At 45.3% G+C, this 16,913-nt stretch overlaps 1 protein-coding gene across 1 annotated transcript in view; it reads right to left on the bottom strand.

Moving 5' to 3' along the window:
• The window catches only part of RYR3 (ryanodine receptor 3), a 1,295,770-nt gene that overhangs the window by 14,666 nt on the left and 1,264,191 nt on the right, over positions 1–16,913 (bottom strand).

Below are 16,913 nucleotides of genomic sequence, written 5' to 3' on the forward strand. Positions count from 1 at the left end.
TGGCTCTCATTCAGCATCCGTTGCAGTTTTGCTAAATTAGCAAAACTGTAACTGCTTGCGATCGCATACTGGGAGCCGCCCAGCACAGGGAATGACCGCCCAGTATGCTAATGGCCGCCAGCGATGCTACTGCAATTTAATTGTGATTGCATCGCTGAATAGGGGAACACGCCCTGCCAGCGCAGTCTGACTGTGAAGGCTGTCTGTCCACTGCTATTTTCCAAGTCGCATCTGCTGCGTGTTACGATCTGCCCCCTTTTTCGCCTCACTGCCCCGTGAACGCCTGTGCCTGACAATCATGCAGGGCCATCGCATCTTCCGGCCCGTGCAGTGTGCACTGGGCCAGTATTCGGGAGTATGTGATCGCATCTCAGATGCGATGCATACTGAATAAGGCCCAATAAACAAGAATATAAACTTTGTATATGTGTGTCAAAAAGAAATAATGGAGAATGTAAAATGGCTACACAACCAACATGAGGAAGCAAGACGAGAACCTGGAACTCAAACATTTCATGCTTTCATACCAGGAACACGTAATAAGAGGTTTTGTACGGACTCATGCAGTGAAGTGAAGGAAACAAATACTCCATACTGTATGAAACATTGCGTTTGGAAGAAATAAAAAGTTTTGTGACTTGCGACTATAATGCTGCTTGGTGGTTATGTTATGTCATGCAACATCACAGGAGGTTTTAATCAGTTTTCTACATCCCAATGGTCCATCAGCCTCATATGTGTGCCCTTATCAGCCAGACATCTTCAACATTCCAAGAGAACATGTTCTCACTAAGGTTGATCGTTGGACTGCAACTAGATACACACTACCTGCTGTGGACACCCAAAACACAGAAAAAGCATTGCTGAGGAGGAGGAACTGACTTGTAAGTTTTCCTCAGCATTATACGTCATTCTATGGTACAGAAATCCAGGGGTGGATTAAGGGGTGAGGGCGGCCCTAGGCACAACAGTAATGGCCGCTAACTATGACATTTTTTAATTACTGTATGTGTACATATTTACTAGTAGGACAGCCTACAGGGGCAGTATGTGCATGTCCTACCCATTTACACTCCAATCAAGATGCCATATGGTACAATACAGTGGAAATATTTTACAGATACCGGTACATTTCGAGTTGACAGTACCAACACAAGCATCCAAGTGCCGCCCCTAGGCATATCCCTCATGTGCCGAATGGGAAATTCGCAACTGTCGAAATCTTGTAATCACAATAAGGAATTTCATTGAATGTGATATGTATAATAACAGATTTTTTTTACACCTGTTCCCAAAGGCATCCCAAAATTAAACTTATAGCAAAGAGAGTTTGTATTTAACTGTATAACATATTTTATGTACAAAAATAATTAAAAGTACACCTTTTTTTTTTAAAGCTATGCAAGGTCAAAGGTCTCATAATCACCCATATCAACTACTGCAACCCCCTCCTATCTGGCCAGCATTCCCCAACACTTCTGTACTTGCTTCAGTCTTTCTTAAATCCGATCTTCCTCTTTCATGGGTCTACCTCTACCGCATTCTACACTACCATACCCAGATTTAAATTAAAATGTCTCATCTAAAGACACTCTCCCTCATGCCATCTTAAACCTGTATCTAGAACATGTCTCATCTACTCTTTTACAACCATGGGGTATATTCAATAAGCGTCGGATCCATTCCGACATGCATTTGTCGGGAATGGATCCAACAACTCTTATTCAAAGGGTGGCCAAATCCGACTGTCTGATTTGGCCGGTGTCTGTGCAGCTGTCAGCAGCTCCCCGTGTGTGAGAACACGAGGAACTGCTGGAGCAGCACAACACGCCCAGTGACGCGCTGCAGGGAGAGAGGTACCTGACAGAGGGGGGGGCCGTCAAAGTACCTCTCATCCTCGCCCCCCCCTAGCCGCCGCACCACTCCTGGCATCCGCACCGATCACCATAGGCCGCCTCTCCGCTCACCTCAATCCAACTTTTTAAAAAGTTGGATTGAGGTTGTCGGAAATGGGGCCAAATCCGCCTTGTTTCCGACAAAAACACGTGGATCCGTGGCTATTCCACCGATCCACGTGTTTTCAGACAAGTCGGGAATTCCAAACTTGTCAGAAAAAAACTGCCTCTAATGAATAGATCGGAAGGGGTTCCAACAAGACGTCAGCTTCTGCCACTTACTGAACACCCCCATCAGTCTCACTTCTGCTCACCAAAAATGTGTGCTTTATCCCACCTTTAGAATATCTTACTACATTTGAGCAGACTTCCCCCACCTTGGAGGTCCTTGGAATGTCTTCATTTGTAAGAAGTAACCTTGATCCTTACTGCAGGCTTAAGAGCGTTAATTGGTTTACTGAAGGTTAGGAGTATACAGTATTGTGACTGCAGGTTTCATTAGCTTTATCAAGGTGAGGAAAGTCCCAAAGGATTCAGATATGGTCATGAATTCCAGTGTGGAGCATTACTACGACTTGAATACTGTCATGATATTTAAATAACCATTGGGATCTATATGAATTAAATACGTTTGAAGTCCAGAATCAGTTAAAAAAAAAAAAAAAAAAACTTTGTTAATAAACACAAATACCATTCAAAATACTTGCATGAACACTTTTATAAATATATAAAATATAATATAATATTTAATTGTAATCCGCACTCACATCTGTGGGGTGCTCCACGGATATGGGTCGTTGGGTCGACTCAACTTAGGTCTACAGTCATTAGGTCGACCATGGAAGGTCGACATGCATTAGGTCGACAGGGACAATAGGTCGACATGGTTTTTTGGACTTTTTTTGGTGTTATCTTCGTAAAGTGATGGGGAACCCCAATTAGTGCATTCGGGCAAGGTGCCTCGCTGCGCTCGGCACAGGTTACCGTTCCCAATTGTAGTCCACGTGGATCGTTAAGTATTAAAACGTCCAAAAAATTAAGAAAAGAAAAAATTTGAAAAAATCGTGTCGCCCTTTTGACCTAGGAAAGGGTCGACCTAATGACTGTCGGCCTAAGCTGTGTCGACCTAACGACCGTATCCCTGCTCCACAAAGGCAACAATAAATGTTCCACACATATATCCAGAGGTCTAATAGACCATATAGAGGGCACTCACCAAAACAATAAAAAGTTCAATGTTGCTTTATTGGGTCATCAACCTCATAGGTACAGTCGACTGTACCTATGATGTTTATGGCCCAATAAAGCAATATTTAACTTTTTATTGTTTTGGTGAGTGCCCTTTATATGATAGATAGATAGATAGATAGATAGATAGATCTGTGCAAAGGTTTTAGGACGGTGTGGGAAAATGCTGCAAAGTAAGAGAGCTTTCAGAAATAGAAGTGTTAGTAATTTATTGTGTCAATTAACAAAATGCAAAGTGAATGAACAGAAGAGAAATCTAAATCAAATCATTATTTGGTATGACTATCTTTGACCTTCAGAACAGCATAAATTCTTCACTTGCAGACAGGTACACTTACACACTTGTCAGGGAGGTTGTTCCAAACATCTTGGGGACTAACCACATTCTGTGAATATAGGCTTGCTCTAATCCTTCTGTCTCTGCATGTAATCCCAGACAGACTCGATGTTGAGATCAGGGCTCTGTGTAGCCATATCATCACTTCCAGGACTCCTTGCTCTTCATTACGCTGAAGACAGTTCTTAATGACATTGGCTATATGTTTGGGGTCATTGTCCTGTTGCAGAATAAATTTGGAGCCAATCAGACACCTCCTTGATGGTATTGCATAATTGGTAAGTACCTGCCTGTATTTCTTAGCATTGAAGCACAAAGAAACGGACATCGTTGAGGGCTGTAGACACAGTGGTCGGCCAAGAAAACTTGAAAAACACATTATGCTTACAACCCTGCAAAATTGGAATTGCATAGAGATGATATTGGAAGTTAAAAGAGGTAATGAATTAACCTAAAGAGGACATATAGAGATAGAAAAAGGTTCACCTACAGTTAGTGGAAGGGGGGGGGTGGAGTCATGTGAGGAGACAAAGAAGGAATGGTCAGAAAGGTAGGACAACAGCCAAAAGAGGGCAGTATCATGCAGACCAAAGGAGTGAAGGATTTGCAGAAGAAAAGGGTGGTCCAAAGTGTCAAAATCAGCACAGTGGTCAAGAAGAATAAGAAAAATGTAGTGGCCCTTAGATTTGGCAGCATGGAGGTCATTGCAGACTTTTGTGAGGGCAGTTCCAGTGGAGTGGAGAAAAAGGAAGCCAGACTGGAAAGGGTCAAGCAGTGATTGCGAGTACTGAAAGGCAGTAAGGGCAGTATAGACAATAAGCTCAAGGAGTTTGGAGGCAAAAGGGAGGAGAGAGATAGGTCAGTAGTTGAAGAGGGTGTTTGGATCAAGGTTAGGTTTTTTAAGAATAGGGGAGATGAGTGCATGTTTGAAGGCAGAATATGATGAGAGGGAGAGATTGAGAAGATGGGCAAGATGGGAACAGGCAGAAGGGGAGAGGTAGCAGAGGTGGTGGGAGGGGATATGGTCAAGTGGGGGGGGGGGGGGGAGAGGAATGGATGAGGGCCATGACTTCCTCACCAGATACATGGGAGAAAGAGGTCAGAGTTGGTGAGAGGGATGGGCAAGGGTGGTAAGGAATAGGTGGCTGGTTGCTGATGGTCTGGTGGGATGTGATGTCCTGATGTATGAAGTCAATCTTGGATGTGAAATAAGTGGCAAAGTCAAAAGCAGACAGTGAGGAGGGGAGACGAGGTGGGGGTGGGCAGAAGAGGGAGTTGACTGTTGCAAACTGGTGCCAAGGGTTAGAAGACTTGGAGGAGATGTGATTCCTGAAGTATGACTATTTAGCAAGGGAAAGGTCAGCACTAAAGAATGAGAGCATAAGTTTGAAATGGAGGAAATCTGCCTTAGAGTGTGATTTCCTCCACTGTTGCTTAGCAGTATGTGAGGGTTGAGGTTTTAATAGCTGTCGGTGGAGCAACAGAGTCAAGAGAAGACGTAAGAGATGCATTGTATAAGGAAGTGGCTTGTTCAGGGCATATGAGAGAGAGAGAGAGAGAGAGAGAATAGGAGAGAGAAGTGAGTTGAACAGGGAGGAAAGAGATGTGGTGTCAATATCCTCAATGTTACGCTTGGTGATAGTAGCCTTAGGAGGTGGAAGCAGAGAGAGAAGTTAAAAGAGAGCAGGTGGTGCCCAGAGAGGGGAAAAGGGGAGTTGGAGAATCAGACATATCACAACGGTGACAGAAAACCAGATGCAGTGAGCTCCCATTCACATTGGAGGGTAAGGAGGTTGACTGGGAGAGACCAAGTCAAGCATTGAGGTTTAGGGGTTTATAGGTAGGCGATTTTATTGGGATATAGATAGGGATGTTGAAGTCACCTAGGATAATGGAGGGAATTTCAGAAGTGAGGAAGCAAAGTTGTCAAGGAATTTGGAGGATATGCTAGGGGGATAGTAAATGACAGCAACTTGAAGATTAGCAGGTTGGTAGAGGCGTATAGCATGGACCTCAAATATAGAGGATGTGAGGGACGGTTCTGGAGGTATGAGTTAGTAGGTGTGGCTAGAGGATAAAAGGACCCCAACACCACCACCATGGTGACCCCTGGGTCGGGGGGGTATGTGAGAATGTGAGTCCCCCAGCAGAGAGCGCAGCAGGAGAAACTGTGTCAGGGGGGTAATCTTAAGTTTCAGTGATGGCTAGGATATTCAGGGAATTGGATATGAAGAGGTCATGGGTTGAGACCAGTTTGTTACAGACAGATCTGGCATTCCAGAGGGAATAGGAGAGAGGGAAAGTCTGAGGGTGTGTTGTGAAAGAGATTTTCTGCGATGAGGTGAGATGAATTTGGAAGGAAGAGATATAGAGGGTGTAGGTATGGTGCTGGGTCCTGGGCTAGGAAGGGAAACTGCAGGAGTGGGGCACAGAGGGAGTGCAGTATGATACTGGTGGAGGAGAGGTGACGGAGCGGAGGGAGAGAGCAGCCTGGGTGGTGAGGTAGAGTTCACGTGATGGGGCAGAAGTGAATGACAGTGGGTAACAGAAGAAGAGGGGAAGTGAAGCAGAGGGGAGTATGGGAGACAGAGGAGAGATCTGTCTGGGATAACATGAAGAGACAAAGGGATGTGAGCATGCCTACATCCATAGAAGATCTGTGGTTAGTCCTGGAAGTGATGATATAGCCCCACAGAGCCCTGATCTCAACATCAATCGAGTCTGTCTGACATTAGATGAAGAGACAGAATGATTTGAGTAAGCTATACCCACAGAAGATCCATGGTTAGTCCCCAAGATGTTTGGAACAACCTACCTGCCAAGTTCCTTCAAAAACTGTGTCCAAGTGTACCTGTGTGCAAGTGAAGAATTGATGCTGTTTTGAAGGTCAAGGATGGTCACACCAAATATTGATTTGATTTAGATTTCTGTTCATTCACTTTGCATTTTGTCAATTGATAAAAATAAACTATTAATACTTCTAATCTAAAAAACATTCTTACTTTGCAGCATTTCTTCCACACCTGCAGAAAACTTGCACAGTACAGTGTGTGTGTGTGTATATATATATATATATATATATATATATATATACACATATAGATATATATTTAATATATATTTTTTATTTTCTTTAAACATCGGCCATCACCTTCGGAAACATTGCGGCCATCGCAACTATCATTTTAACAGCAGTGATCAGCAGAATGGGCAGACACTGGGGGAGGGTGCAGGGAGGCAGAGGGACCTTTAAGTCCCTCTGAGAGCGGCAGCAGCAGGAAGCTTCTCTTCCCTGCAGCTGCACTTGCTGACTGGTCGCATCCTGTGCGACTAGATCAGATAAAGCACTTGTCAGTGTGGTCGCATCTGATGCGAAACTGCACAGCAAGTGGTAAAAAAATTTAAATTATGTGGTCCACAGTGGATAAGTAACATGAAAAAAAGACATCCAACCTTCAATTACACGCTGTATGTCTCCTGTGTCCTTCCAACTGTGGCGGTCTGTGCTTGTAGAGCCGATAAAGAATCTACAGACAAGCTCGGACATTTATCACTACATTCCAATTCATCAGTTCACATACAAAAAGTCTGAATTTTGGTATTAGTATTAGTAAAATTCAAGTGTGATATTTGAAGCCTTAAAAGGGTTGCTGCAGTTAAATCTGCAACATTAAGTCTACTGTATTATAGTTCCCTATCCCATGTGTTATTGCGGCTCGAAGGGCTGCTTTTCGCCGTGGATTATGCTTCTAGTGCCTGAGGCATTATCCCCGATAAGTAGTTATCGCGCTGATTGGATAGTCCTTGGCGAAGCTATAAGCAGCAGTAAATTACTGCTGCCAATAGAATATTATATTACTATTAGAAATATTTAAAAGGTGGGCGCTCAAGTGGTAAGATTTATTATTTTACTTGTTTGTTTCTGGTCTTGCTAACAGAGGATTTACAGAGGTGCAGCTCGCACTTTTAGGTTTTGAGATTGGTTGAAGTGCTGGAAAAGTGTTTTCTTAGGCGGGGTGTCTGTTTATATGTATGTATGTATGTATGTATGTATGTGTATGTATGTGTGTGTGTGTATATATATATATATATATATATATATATAATTATTATTTTATTGTTTTACAAATATGAAAAAATATACAAGTATATCTATTTTTAAATAAAATTATTATGAATAAGTTTAAATAAATGTTCTTCACCTAATTCACTCATAAAAAATCCCAACAATTAGCATCTTTTTGGAAAATAAAAATGTCAGTTACGTGGTTAAGGGGGTATTTATCAAAGCTAGAAGAGAGATAAAAATGTGTGAGAGAAAGTACCAACTAATCAGCATCTAACTTACATTTTATAGGTTGCGTTTTAAAAATGACAGCAGCTGACTGGTACTTTGGGGGTCTATTTACTAAGCTTGAATGGAGATAAAGTGGATGGAGATAAAAAACGAGCCAACCAGCTACTAACGGTAGTTTTTTTAAACACAGCCTCTGACATGGCAATTAGTAGCTGGTTGGCTGGTACTTTATCCACTTTATCTTCATCCAAGGCTTAGTAAATAGACCCCTTTATCTTTCAACAATTTTATTGCTTCTCAAAGCTTGCTAAATACCCCCCGAAACCTTTATATGGTGCAGTAGCACAAGAGTTTAAGGTTTTTACCATGCAGTTTCCATACAGTGATTCATTTCTATCCAACACATTTATATTGTTTCTTAGCAAAAATATACCCCTGATGAAGTCTCTGTAGGAGACTAAGGGGCAGATGTATTAACCTGGAGACGGCATAAGGAAGTGATAAACCAGTGATATGTGCAAGGTGATAAAAGCAGCAGCCAATCAGCTCCAATATGTAAATTAACAGTTAGGATCTGATTGGCTGCTGCTTTTATCACCTTGCACATATCACTGGTTTATCACTTCCTTATGCCATCTCCAGGTTAATACATCTGCAATTCTGTGCGTTAAAAGCTGAGAGACATACCATTGTGACCAGTGCTCGAAGTGTGGTCAGCAGTGATTGGGGGGCCTGCGGCACCACTTCCCATTCCATATTGTGACTTGTACTGTATCCCACCCTTCACTCTCCCACCCAGCCGCTATGGCTTGCACTGTGTCCCCTCTCATGCCTACAAGATGAAGTCAATAAAACAACCAAAATAGATCGGATAGAACTGATCTAGTATAAACCACAAAACAAAAATGAGGAAGAACAAAAAGTGTAGCTCATTATGCAATTAAATGGGAATCAAAATGTCAAAGAACAGGTGTTTAAAAAACACCAACATCCAAATCCACATAATTCAGGTACTCTAGGGAGTCTCAACAAGCCTCAGAAAGGTCAACCATCCATTTGTTCACTGCCGTAATCACCCATGTGGAAGCCATGCTAGGCCTAAGAAAGGCACCAGCCATAAAAAAAAAACTGGTCCTAAGGAGACTCTCCACCATCATATTTATGTCATCCTTAAAATATAGTGCACCTTCGATGGAAATGTTGGTGGACATGGGCAACCTAGAAATGTATGCATATCCAAGTAATGTAGATTCCCACCTCCAAGTAATGTAGATTCCTACCAAGCTGCGTCTTCGCTAGGAATGTGATAACTGGGCAAAAAAATCTGCGGGGAACTTGGAATTTACAGCCTGGCCCCGACAACACCTAGTCCTCCAGATTATGAGTGGGAGGAAATAAAACCTGGCTCTTCACCATAAATTTAAACTGAGAAGCATCACTAACATCTGCCAATTCAGATTCTGGGATGTCGAATGCCTGTATTATCACTCAAACCAAAACAGCCTCACCCTCCCAATCCAAGGTCTCATCTTTAGAGAGGAAATCACCTAGTCTGAATCATGAACCATGTCACCTCCTTGTGGAATAAAGCATAAGATCCTGATTCACCTAAAATCTGAAGACCCCATGAACCCTTTTGCTTATGCATAGTATAAATAGTATATAGTACTATAGTATATAGGGATATTCTAACATTTTTGAACAGAGGCATCAATAAGACGATGCACAGACAAGGTAAAACATCTAACCCAAGTCGCCTCTGCCTGAGATGACAGGGAACTTGAAGGCTCCTGCCCAACCAAATTCTGGGGATTATGGATCAACTCAGAAGCCCTTTGCGGAGTAGTTAAGCAGGCCTGGCCCACCCATTAGGCAAAGTACATATTAGAGCAGAGGTTCTCAAACTCGGTCCTCGGGGGCACACACAGGTCTCCTCACAGAATCGCAAGTGAAATAATTAGCTCCACCTGTGGACCTTTTAAAATGTGTCTGTGAGTAATTAATACACCTGTGCACCTGCTGGGTTACCTGCAAAACTTGCACTGTGTGTGCCCCCGAGGACCGAGTTTGAGAACCTCTGTATTAGAGTATGGCACCATGGCTGCAAGGGCGCCATCTCTTGCCGTCGGCCAGATCACAAACGGCGCTGTTGCCTCCCGGTTCCCAGTGACCTGCATGAAGGTGCCACTCCAGGGACACCCACAGGCAAGAGATACTCTTCATCCGGGGATGGGGGGTGGTGGATGTGTGCGCCCCTGCCCTGATCTCCACCTCGCTGCTGAATGTGCAGATGAGGCTGGGGATGGACCCTGCGCCGGGATCTCTGCGCTCCTCACTCTAGTCTCTATGACTGCGGTTGCACTGCTGGCTAACAACTGCTGAGCTGCGGGGCCAATGCAGTAGTACGAGAGCCATCTCCTGCCACCGGCCGATTCACATGTGGTTTGCTGGCCCGTTTAAAGGTGGGCAGAGGTATGGAGGTGGGGTGCCCCTGTATATTGTGCGTGTGTATGTCAGTGCCCCTGGTCCCTGTGTGTGGGGGACAGTGTGCCCCTTGTCCATGTATATTATGTATGTGTGTGTGTGCCCCTGGACCCTGTAACGGACACTACTGTGATATGTAATGGACACTACTGTACGATGTAATGTGAATTGGCACTATTCTGTGGCCACACCCCTATATATTCTACTAAGGGGCGCCAAAATATATATTCGCTTACCAGAAAAATTTGGCTTGGGCCGGCCCTGCAGTTAAGGGAAGGGAGCTGGGAGCTAGAAATTACATGAACAAGTTGATCAAGAAAGGCAGCCATGGACCTGGCTGAGGCTGGTTCCACCAACACAGATACAGAATCCCCTATCACTGGTGACACCAGAGACCCAAGATGGCACGCTGAGCAAAAGCCATGGCAGACGACAGACTTTGCCCTTGTCAGACATGACAGAAAAAGAGCCACAGTACAGAATACAATTGGAAAATAAGGCTTCCTACAGATCAAATTTTATCTGAGGGAACTAGTCACTCAGGAAAACCACCTTTCAAACAGGGTACAGAATATCCAACATTGTTCTTGTATACATTACTACCTGCACATATTACACACTACTGAATAGTACTTTCAGTCATAAAAAGCTACTGAAAAGTGTGGCAATGAGAAGTATACAGTATGTCTGATCAAGTCACCCAGTCACCTGGAGGCAAGTTGGAGTTCGGTGCCCCCCTCCCTTAAAAAACAAAAGAGAAAAAAATATGGTGTGTGTGTGTTTGTATAAGAACACACGACTTATATAATTATACAGATAGTGCTCTCGGCTGGTCTACAGAGACTGGAGCCCGCACTGAATTGGCAGGACTCCAGGTACACTGTGTGACAATGGCTGGTGGGCCAGGGTCAGACTCACAAGATTCAGCCATCTGCAGCATGAAGAATCAGCATTCGCCGGCAGGTACCATTTCACAATCCAACAGCAGTGGCTGGTGCACCGTCGCTTGCTGCAGTGCAGGCTGAGTGGTACTAGGCATGAGCCATCCTGTCCCATAATGCAAGTGTTAGCATTACTCCTGGGACACAGACGATTAACCCTGCAGCAGCAGTGGGTGCGCCACAGAGCTTCTTTGGAAGGGCAGTGGTCACACTTGGATCCTGCTGTGATGCTGATGCTGCTGTACATGCAGGTGCCCCTTCAGGGCTTGGAGCCCAGAGGCAGACGAGTCCATTGTCTCTGGGAGTTAAGCCCCTGTGTCTGATCACAGTGGATATAAAAGATATGTAAGGGATCCTCATGAATTATCAATACTCAATCTAACAGCACAACAATACAAAATGACACCATATTTTCTCTAACGTCCTAGTGGATGCTGGGGACTCCGTCAGGACCATGGGGATTAGCGGGCTCCGCAGGAGACAGGGCACATCTAAAAAAGCTTTTAGGTCACATGGTGTGTACTGGCTCCTCCCCCTATGACCCTCCTCCAAGCCTCAGTTAGGTTTTTGTGCCCGTCCGAGAGGGTGCAATCTAGGTGGCTCTCTTAAAGAGCTGTTTAGAAAAGTTTTTTTTAGGTTTCTAATCAGTGATTCCTGCTGGCGACAGGATCACTGCAACGAGGGACTTAGGGGAGAGACTTGCAACTCACCTGCGTGCAGGAGGATTGAAGTCTTAGGCTACTGGACACTGAGCTCCAGAGGGAGTCGGAACACAGGTCAGCCTGGGGTTCGTCCCGGAGCCGCGCCGCCGATCCCCCTTACAGACGCTGAAGAACGGCAGAACGGAGGTCCGGAAACAGGCGGCAGAAGACTCCTCAGTCTTCATGAAGGTAGCGCACAGCACTGCAGCTGTGCGCCATTGTTGCTACACGGCTCACTGATCTCGGTCACGGAGGGTGCAGGGCGCTGCTGGGGGCGCCCTGGGCAGCAATATAGATTACCTTAGAGGCAAATAAATACATCACATATAGCCATTAAGGCTATATGTATGTATTTAACCCAGGCCAGTTTTCCTAATAACCGGGAGAAAAACCCGCCGAGAAAGGGGCGGAGTTTATTCTCCTCAGCACTCAGCGCCATTTTCCTGACCAGCTCCGCTGGTGAGGAAGGCTCCCACTCTCCCCTGCACTACAGAAACAGGGTCAAAGAGAAGGGGGGCATAAATTGGCGATATAATTATATATTAAGAGCGCATATATATAGAAACAACACCTTCTAGGGTTGTTATATACATTATGGCGCTTTTGGTGTGTGCTGGCAAACTCTCCCTCTGTCTCCCCAAAGGGCTAGTGGGTCCTGTCCTCTATCAGAGCATTCCCTGTGTGTGTGCAGTAGGTCGGTACGTGTGTGTCGACATGTATGAGGAAAATGTTGGTGAGGAGACGGAGAAAATTGCCTGTAATGGTGATGTCACTCTCTAGGGAGTCGACACCGGAATGGATGGCTTATTTAGGGAATTACGTGATAATGTCAACACGCTGCAAGCCGGTTGACGACATGAGACAGCCGGCGGACAAATTAGTATCGGTCCAGGCGTCTCAGACACCGTCAGGGGCTTGTAAAAACGCCCATTTACCTCAGTCGGTCGACAGACACTGACACGGACACTGACCCCAGTGTCGACGGTGAAGAAACAAACGTATTTTTCCATTAGGGCCACAAGTTACATGTTAAGGGCAATGAAGGAGGTGTTACATATTTCTGATACCACAAGTACCACAAATAAGGGTATTTTGTAGGGTGGGAATAAACTACTTGTAGTTTTGCCTGAATCAGATAAATTAAATGAAGTGTGTGATGATACGTGGGGTTCCTCCGATAGAAAGTTATGGGCGGTATACCCTTTTCCCGCCAGAAGTAAGGGCGAGTTGGAAAACACACCTTAGGGTGGATAAGGCGCTCACACGCTTATAAAAAACATGGCGTTACCGTTTCCAGATACGGCCGCCCTCAAGGAGCCAGCTGATAGGAAGCTGGAAAATATCATAACAGTATATACACACATACTGGTGTTATACTACGACCAGCAATCGCCTCAGCCTGGATGTGCAGCGCTGAGGGGGCTTGGTCGGATTTCCTGACTGAAAATGTTGATACCCTTGACAGGGACAGGATTTTATTGTCTATAGAGCATTTTAAGGATGCATTTCTATATATGCGTGATGCGCAGAGGCATATTTGCATTCTGGCATCAAGAGTAAATGTGATGTACATATCTGCCAGACGAAGACACGACAGTGGTCAGGTGAGGCAGATTCCAGACGGCATATGGAAGTATTGCCGTATAAAGGGGCGGTCCATTGGACCTGGTGGCCATGGCAACAGCTGAAAAATCCACCTTTTGTTACCCCGAGTCACATATTGGCAGAAAAGGACACAGTCTTTCAGTCTCAGTCCTTTCGTCCTCATACGGGCAGGCGGGCAAAGGCCAGTCATATCTGCCCAGGGGTAGAGGAAAGGGAAGAAGACTGCAGCAAGCAGCTCATTCCCAGGAACAGAAGCTCCTCACGGCTTCTGCCAAGTCCGCAGCATAACGCTGGGGCCGTACAAGCGGACTCAGGTGCGGTAGGGGGTCATCTCAAGAGTTTCAGCAACACTCGCAAGGGAACTCCGGGATCCTACATGTAATATCCCAGGTGTACATTGGAAATTCGAGACGTCTCCCCCTCACACAATTCACAGGCTGTATTCCCAGCAGGTGATAATCAAAGTACCCTTATTACAACAAGGAAGGGGGTAGTATTCCACACTATATTGTGGTACTGAAGCCAACCGGCTCGGTGAGATCTGAAATATTTGAACACTTACATACAAGCGTTCAAATCAAGATGGAGTCACTCGGAGCAGTGATAGCGAACCAGGAAGTAGGGGACGATATGGTGTCACTGGATATCAGGGACGCTTACCTACAGGTCCAAATTTGCCCTTCTCACCAAGGGTACTTCAGGTTCCTGGTACAGAACTGTCACTATCAGTTCAGACGCGGCCGTTTGGATTGTCCACGGCGCCCCGGGTCTTTACCAAGGTAATGACCGGAATGATGATTTTTCTTAAAAGAAACATGGACGCTTTCCTGATAAGGGCAAGGTCCAGAGAACAGTTGGAGGTCGGAGTAGCACTATCTTAAGTAGTTCTACGACAGCACGAGGGGATTCTAAATATTCCAAAATCGCAGCTTTTTCCGACGACACGTCTACTGTTCCTAGGGATGATTCTGGACACAGTCCAGAAAAACGTGTTTCTCCCAGTGGAGAAAGCCAGGGAGTTATCCGAGCTAATCGGGATCCTCCTAAAACCAGGAAAAGTGTCAGTGCATCATTGCACAAGAGTCCTGGTAAAAATGGTGGCTTATTACGAAGCAATTCCATTCGGCAGATTTCCCGCAAGAACTCTTCAGTGGGATCTGCTGGACAAATGGTCCGGATCGCATCCTCAGATGCATCAGCGGATAACCCTATATCCAAGGACAAGGGTGTCTCTCCTGTGGTGATTACAGAGTGCTCATCTTCTAGAGGGCCGCAAATTCGGCATTCAGGATTGGATGCCGGTGACCACGGAGGCCAGCCTGAGAGGCTGGGGAACAGTCACACAGGGAAAAAATTTCCAGGGAAGTGTGATTAAGTCTGGAGAATTCTCTCCGCATAAATAAGCTTAGAGCAAATTTATAATGTTCTAAACTTAGCTAGACCTCTGCTTCAAGGTCAGCCGGTATTGATCCAGTGGGATAACATCACGGCAGTCGCCCACGTAAACAGAAAGGGCGGCACAAGAAGCAGGAGGGCAGTGACAAAACTGCAAGGATTTTTCGCTAGGCGGAAAATCATGTGATAGCACTGTCAGCAGTGTTCTTTCCGGGAGTGGACGACTGGGAAGCAGACTTCCTCAGCAGGCATGACCTCCACCCGGGAGAGTGGAAACTTCATAGGGAAGTTTTTCAACATGATTGTGGACCGTTGGCAAAGACCAAAGGTGGACATGATGGCGTCCCGCCCGAACAAAAAACGGGACAGGTATTCCGCCAGGTCATGAGACCTTCAGGCGATAGCTGTGGATGTTCTGGTAACACCGTGGGTGTACCAGTCAGTGTATGTGTTCCCTCCTCTGTTTCTCATAACCAAGGTATTGAGAATTATAAGACATAGAGGAGTATGAACTATACTAGTGGCTCCGGATTGGCCAAGAGGGACTTGGTACCCGGAACTTCAAGAAATGCTCACAGAGGACTAAGGGCCTGGGGAGCTAAGAAGGGACTTGCTTCAGCAAGTACCATGTCTATTCCAAGACTTACCGCGGCTGCGTTTGACGGCATGGCGGTTGAATGCCGGATCCTGAAGGAAAAAAGGCATTCCATAAGAGGTCATACCTACCCTGGTCAAAGCCAGGAAGGAGGTGACCGCACAACGTCATCACCACATGTGGTGAAAATATGTTGCGTGGGTGAGGCCAGGAAGGCTCCACGACGGAAATTCAACTAGGTCGATTTCTACACTTCCTGAAAACAGGAGTGTTTTGGGCCTCAAATTGGGGTTCATTAACATTTAAATTTCGGCCCTGTAGATTTTCTTCCAGAAAGAATTGACTTCAGTTCCTGAAGTCCAGATTGTAAAGGGTGTATTGCATATACAGCTTTTTTGTGCCTCTAGGGGCACCGTGAGGTTTCAACATAGTGTTGGGATTTCTTAAAATCATATTGGTTTGAACAGCTCAAATCTGTGGATTTGAAATATCTCACATGGAAAGTGACCATGCTGTTGACCAATATCTCACATGGGAAGTGACCATGTGTTAGCCCTGGCCTCGGCCAGGCGATTGTCAGAATGGGCGGCTTTGTCTTACAAAAGCCCATATTAAAATTTTCCATTTGAACAGGGCAGAACTGGGACTCGTCTCCAGTTTCTTCCTAAAGGGGTGTCAGCGTTTTCACCTGAAACAACCTGTTGTGGTGCCTGCGGCTACTAGGGACTTGGAGGACTCCAAGTTACTAGACGTTGTCAGGGCCCTAAAAATATATATATATATATATATATATATATAGTTAGGACGGCTGGAGTCAGAAAGTCTGACTTGCTGTTTATATTGTATGCACCCAACAAGCTGGGTGCTCCTGCTTCTAAGCAGTCTATTGCACGCTGGATTTGTAGTACAATTCAGCTTGCACATTCTGTGGCAGGCCTGCCACAGCCGAAATATGTAGATGCCCATTCCACAAGGAAGGTGGGCTCATCCTGGGCGGCTGCCCGAGGAGTCTCGGCATTACAACTTTGCCGAGCAGCTACGTGGTCAGGGGAGAACACGTTTGTAAAATTTTACAAATTTGATACTCTGGCTAAGGAGGACCTGGAGTTCTCTCATTCGGTGCTGCAGAGTCATCCGCACTCTCCCGCCCGTTTGGGAGCTTTGGTATAATCCCCATGGTCCTGACGGAGTCCCCAGCATCCACTAGGACTTTAGAGAAAATAAGAATTTACTTACCGATAATTCTATTTCTCGTAGTCCGTAGTGGATGCTGGGCGCCCATCCCAAGTGCGGATTGTCTGCAATGCTTGTACATAGTTATTGTTACAAAAATCGGGTTATTACTATTGTTGTGAGCCATCTTTTCAGAGGCTACTTCGTTTTGTTATCATACTGTTAACTGGGTTCAGATCACA

This window comes from Pseudophryne corroboree, chromosome 12 (assembly GCF_028390025.1).
Source record: "Pseudophryne corroboree isolate aPseCor3 chromosome 12, aPseCor3.hap2, whole genome shotgun sequence".
Lineage (NCBI taxonomy): Eukaryota > Metazoa > Chordata > Amphibia > Anura > Myobatrachidae > Pseudophryne > Pseudophryne corroboree.